This window comes from Vigna umbellata, chromosome 2 (genome assembly GCF_029865625.1).
Source record: "Vigna umbellata cultivar VRB3 chromosome 2, Vumbellata_1.0, whole genome shotgun sequence".
NCBI lineage: Eukaryota > Viridiplantae > Streptophyta > Magnoliopsida > Fabales > Fabaceae > Vigna > Vigna umbellata.
In genome coordinates, this window is record NC_142166.1 from 14,672,120 (window position 1) to 14,679,064 (window position 6,945).

The window sequence follows — 6,945 nt, forward strand, 5'->3', positions numbered from 1 at the left end:
TTTATTTTTATGTTTTCAATAACACAACATGAAATCAACTCCAAGAATATGTGCTAAAATAGTATTTTCATAATCTATATTTTCATTATGAGTTAAGTGTTATTTAAAAGATATATACTCTGATATATTTAATCGATTAAGTATAACAAGTCTATTGATTTCACTTAATTAATGAAATTAGTTGAATGACAAATATTTTAGCTTATTAAACTATTCATGGTATATATTTCTGAAAATTGAGATATTTTAACCTATTAAAACATCACTTTAATACATTAGTATCAACTAGAAATCAAACTTTGATAATCAATATATTTGAACAAATCAAAACTATAACTAATAAATGAAAACATTCTTGTAGAACATTTTAAAATATTTGATTACACTTTTAGCTCATTAAAATATACTTAACTATCAATTATGATTTAAATCAAACAATCTACCAAAGATTTAGAACCTTGCAAACTAATGCATTGAAAGAACTACTTATACAACTCCAGAATGAATGTTCTTCAAACTCTATTTTCTTTTATCAAGTCCAAATATGTTGGATTCCTAAAATCACTTTTGATAATCTTTCCAAGATCAACATACTTCAAATAGTTTCTTTTATTGAGGAGTCTTAGTGACTATCCTATGCATCCTTATATTATTCTGTTAAGAAAAAATATTGAACATTTTTAAGCAAATTTCAATACCATTATGTGTTCTAAACTATTTCAGTATCTTATCAGTTTAGTTCTCCATTAAATGCCTTTAACTTTTGAAAATTTCACAGGCTTCATGCTTAGTCTTCTAAGGCTAGACCCATGATTTCCTTGAGTAATCGTTTATAATCAATACGAAGTATCATGCCCAGGAGTTGGATGGAGTTATAGATAGGCACCATAGGTTAGCATGATCATATTCAAAATTACCTTTTGTTCTTTGCTATCATACCATAAACTAAACTTTGCAAACTTTACCTTAACACAATGTTCACAAAATCTTAATTGATCAATTGTGTCCCTACCAAAAAAAAATTCATGCTTCAATACTAAATTGAGTATTTCTTCCTTACTTGACTTAACCTTGTAGACATTATTATAGTCTTGGATAAAATATTCTTATCAAGAAAAAACATTGATCTAGATAGGCTTAATAGCTTATTTGGTCGCTATGTTAAGTGAGATTTTTCAGTTTAATACCCGGTTTTAATATTGTAAAAATTGTATGAATCAAGTATCTTCCGTTAAATTGGTAGAAACGGAGTTAACTCCCAACTGACGTGGCAAAAGAATCTGCACTTTTTCTTCTCTCTCCTCTTTTCCTGCCATGCCCCAAGTTTTTCTCTTTTCTATATTTTATTAAATACTTTTTTTTCTCTCTCTCCTTCCTCCGCAACCTCTACCTCCAGAATAACCAGTTCACCAGTCAAACCCCTTTCTCCGTCAACTTAACCCACCTCACCGGCCTCTTCTTGGAACACAACGGCTTCTCTGAAAATATCCCCACCATCACTACCAAGCTCCTTTGCTTCAACGTTTCCTTTAACCGCCTCAACGGTTCCATTCCGAAGACGCTTTCCTCTTTCCACGACTCCTCATTCGTAGGAAACGTAGATCTTTATGTGGCCCGCTGTTGAAGGCCTACAACCCCTTCTTCCCGACTCCGGCGTTGTCTCTCTCCACCAATTCGAACCCGACCACGACACGTAAGAAGTCCAAGAAGCTCTCCACGGGCGCCATTTTCGCAATCATTATCGGGTTTGTTCTCGTTGCGGCGTTGCTGTTGCTATTGTTACTGTGCCTTTGGCGCCAGCGATGACAGCCAGCAAAACCATCGAAGCCTGTTATGGCGACACGTGCCGTGCCGATGGAGACAGGGACATTGTCGTCAAAGAAGGATATCACCGAGGGTTTTGCGGAGGTTGAGAGGAACATGCTGGTGTTCTTTGAAAGGGAATATATAGTTTCGATTTGGAGGATTTGTTGAGGGCTTCGGCGAAGGTGTTGGGGAAGGGCAGTGTGGGGACTTTGTACAAGACGGTGCTGGAGGAAGGAATGACGGTGGTGGTGAAGAGACTTCGTACAAGGTGGTTCTTGTTCCTATCCAAACTTCCTCAATTCCTTTTCTGGTTGTTCATTTTTCTTTGCTGCTTAATTGTGTTCGTAGCTAATTATTGAACTAAAATGCAATGCAATTTGATTGTTATAGTTTACCCAAGACATCCAAAATGGAGCCATCACTGATTCCCCTCCACTGGCCAGCCACCGCGAGACATTGCCCCCTCTGGTTACTTTTTTTTTTTTTAATGATTGACTACTCTGTACTGTTGGAATATTTGAGATAGGAGTGGAAGAGCAAAGGATTTAGGATGGAAAGGGGTGAATTGAATGGTAGAATGGATGAACCCCTGTGTTGAATATGGAATATGGAAGATGTTGGAAATTGGGTGAAAATGTAGATGGGTTGTGTTTATTCTGTTGAAATTGCAGGTGATGAAAGGATGTCGTTGGGTGATGAAAATGGAAGAGGAAGTTGAGCGTGATTGGGTTTTGTCTATTTGAGGGTTTTTTTGTGTATTGTCCCTGTTCTTGGGTAAAATGCTTATGGAATGATAATGGAGGGTGAAGTAGAGACGTGAACACGGATATGGAAGAGAGAGATTGGAAACTATTAATATGGAAGAGAGAGAAATAACTGACACAATAAAGGAAAGAGAGGAGAAAAGGTACTGATTCATTCGCCACGTCAGCACGGAGTTAACGCTGTTGATGCTAACTTCACGGATAGGACTTCATTCATACAATTTTTAAACCTTTGGGACTCAATCTATGCATTTTTAAAATCGGGTACTAAACTGAAAAAAATCACTTAACATAGGGACGAAGTAAGCATTTAAGCCATCCAGATAATATGACACTGTGTAAGACATACAAATAAATTTTACTTACATTTTTCATCACTACCATTGATCCCTCCATAACCTTTATCATTTCATGCTCACCTTTAAAAACACATCCTTTCATTTCTAGCTCACTAAAGGATATCAAGTGCTGCTTTAATTTGGGTACAATCCTAACTTCATTAAGAACTCTCTTAGTTATAGTATGTAGACTAAACTCAATGGTTTCAACTTTAATGATTTTATAACACCTGTTATCACCAAGGAGAATTAAATCTCCTTCAAGTCTTGTAAACTCCTCTAACCATATAGATAAATAGGTTTCATTTTTTTGTATGAGAAACTAGAATGCATTATCCAGTTGCAATAATCAATACTACTTGAAACCATAAAGGCTTTTGACAATTCATAAATATCTTCCACCAAATTTGTCAGATAATCTACAAAAACTAGATGGTCTACTAGATCTAGACAATCTATCAAGATTGTTAGTATTCTCATGCTTTTCAAGATAGAAGCTTATATTGTGACATTCCCTTTTGCCATGGAAACATTTGATATTCAATGCACCTTTGTGAGACCTTGACTTTGACCTCTTTGTGTGGACTTGAAGAATTTAGCATACATGTAAGCCCATCAATTCCTTATTTCAAAACCCAAAAGTTTACAAAAACACAAGTTTATATCAAATACATTTAGCTATCTCGAGGAATAAAACATGTATACAAAATTGTCCTACAATATGAGGGTTTATCTACGCGTATGCTATTAGGAAGCATCCTCTGAACTTGTTGCACCATTTACTCACATGCACCAACATAGTCATAATAAATGGAAACCACAACTATAGAGTAGAAGGTTAAGCGACCTTTGAAAAACATATACACAAAATAATCAACAATAATTAGGTTCATGCATACATATAAATGTTCATTCATTGCACAAATACATCATCCATGATGTGTAGCATCCAACACATGCAACAAGCCTACTCATGCCATGCATCCTCTATATGTACATGAAACTCAGTTCCAAAAGATTAGGAGCAAGAGAATGCACACACATGATCGTGCCCTCGCAGCTTTGTAAGACCTTTATTGGAAAGAGTTACTTTACCAAACCCGTGTGACAAGATTAATATCTTGTGATCTATCCTGTTCCAACCATTTTCATGTTTTGAACTCATATCATAAAGATCTCCAACAACTTTCACAACATAGTCACATTTCTCTAAATGGTATTGGTCTCTTACTCGAGTCAAGATAACTCGCTTATCAATCCCTATTCAAATGCTCCTTAACCACTACATTAATGGTCTTTCCCTTTGGAATTTTGACTCTAGGTCCATGCTTAAATCCACCTCATCCAAAAATCACTTGTATATGTATGAATTTCTCGAACTACAATCTTGGTTCCCTTTAAGCCTTCAACTTAAGCACCACGATAGTTTTTCGCCTAGCATAGGCACTACTCAACCCAATAGTCCATATATATACATGTGACTCTACATACTCGTGAATTGGGTTCAGAACTGCCTTTGGTAAGAGTTTTCTAGTGAGAACCTTGTCTGGTACCTCACTAGATAACCAATCATCTTGTAGTCCACTTGTCTAATAGCGTAAGGTAACATCTAGCGGGAACCTCATCTAGACGACCACTTGTCTAATAGCCTAAGGAAGTGTATGGTGGAAACCTCGTCTTGTACCTCACTAGAGGTCCACTTGTCTAATAGATCTTTATTTAGTCAGGAAATTTCTGGTTTGGCATTGTTCACTAGACTTCCCTAGCAAGTAACTCCAAACCCCATACTCCTTCCACACAACTCTAGACTCATTCAACCCCTTCTTTGTTATAGGATACACTAGTTCTTTCCCTGATGTACCTATAACCCCCCTCTTGTATTCCCCTTAAAACCATACCTTTGTAGGTCCTTTACTAGAACTACCTAGAGTTCATGATTGTGATTCAAGGTTAATAGAAACACAACTATCATGTTCCATACTCATTTCAACAACACATATTAACATTCAAGCATGTAACAAATAGAAACACTAAAATTTCATAGCATACCATTACTCATTTCATAACTTTATCATCACAAAACATTAAAAACATAATAATCATCACCTGACATACAACATATCAGCACATATTTCACAACCTCAATGTCACAACACATGAAGCATTACAACGAAACAACTAATGAACCAATGTTAACTTCCCTTACTTCTCAACTCGATATCTCTAAGGACACCACACCACTCACGAGCTTGCCCATCTTTCTTCTCCACCTAGAGCCTTCCTTAAACCAAGAATCTGAGTACAAGGCCCGAATTCCAATGTTGTGATTCTACAAGCACAACCAGGTTCAACGAAGAAGATATTTAGAGAGAAAAAAGAGAACTGAACAAGACTAAAAGAAGAGAATAAAAGGAAAATGAGACATGAAACTTGGCCTAGAATTACTTTTCAAAAAGGACACCACAATACCTTTGTTGTGCTCTACACTTGTGCCCAAACGAAAGGAAAAAATGTACCGCAATACTATTAAGATAAATTTTTTTACTCAAGAAGGACAACAACATATCAAAGTGGCAGACCATATATTCCCTATAGATCTTTTCTCTTTATGTGTCTCGTATTTGCCTCCACTCTCAACTTCTCCAAAACATAAGACCTCGTCTAGCAAGCATAGCCATGCAACGTCACAATGAGTGCATCTAGTCTAACTCACAACATCTATTGCCTCATCCAATGGTTGAATATCCACCCAGTGCAGGCACATTAGTTATCTACTCAATGCAACCACACTTGGCGTTTGACTAGTGTTCCTACATTGGTCACCCCACTCCTAACTACACACGTCTAGCCATACTCATTTAACACAACTTCATAACCTTATTTTAGTGTTGCTCAGTTAACCATATGCCTCATCCAACAATGACTCACCTGCTCCACTCCAGTTATTCCCAAGGTCTTTAAAACTTTCATTTCATGTGTTTGGGAGTCTTACACACAAGACAAACATCAAGTGCTTTGGTTTAATACACAAGCTTAAACACAAAACTTCTTATGAAGGGTTGTTTTCTTTGGAAAGAGGTTTTAAATGCAAATTGATCAATTAAGTCTTTATGTAATTGAGTAATTGGTTCTTGATTTGTCTCCATATAACAAGAACAAAACAATTGATTATCATTTTTTATTATAGATTGACAGAAAGAAAAACAAAATGAGTTTATACTTGGTCTATAAGAATAATTGATTAACAAGTTTAATAGTCGACTACTATGTTTTTAAGCTTTTCCATAAATGATGAAGAATAAAATAATCTATTGAATGTGGTAACATAATCTATTAAAATGGAGAACATATTTTATTAAGAGTCACTTTTTAAATGATCTTTTTCAATCAATTAATGGCTTAAGATATCGATTAAATTATCTTTTCTAAGTGGTGTTTCAAAATTTCTATAGAGTAATTCTTTGACATAATACTTAAGAATGTTTTCAAAAATTACGAAAAACAATCTTAAACATTTAAAGTAATCAAACTGAATTCTTCTCACATTGTTCCAAGAATGCATTCAAGAAATCCTACAATTATGTTAGTGTTGAAACTTTACTTATGGTTTCTTGTTTTGTGTACTTGGTAACTTATTTTCATTAGTGAGGTTTTGGGTTAATCCTATATTGATTTCTCTTGATCTTTCAGGGGTTGAATTTTTGTCCTCTTTCAAGGTTTTCAAAATTTGTTTGTTGTATTCTTTTGGTGTGGTATAAGGTTAGAACATATCTCCTTGAGTGTGTTCATGGTTTGATTTGCTTATGCCCTATATTGTATATGGTTCACATGTTTTTACTACTTATAAATGACATTCAAAGTTATAAAGTTGAATAACTAAGATTGGATTAGATGTAGAATGTTTTTTTATTTGAACTAATATAACTATATATGGAATCTTTCTCATACCTTTTAGTCTTTTCATTTTGTGTGCAATATTTATCAATCTCGATTCCTCAATCAATTGCATGTGGTTTTTAATTAGATTTGTTTCCAAA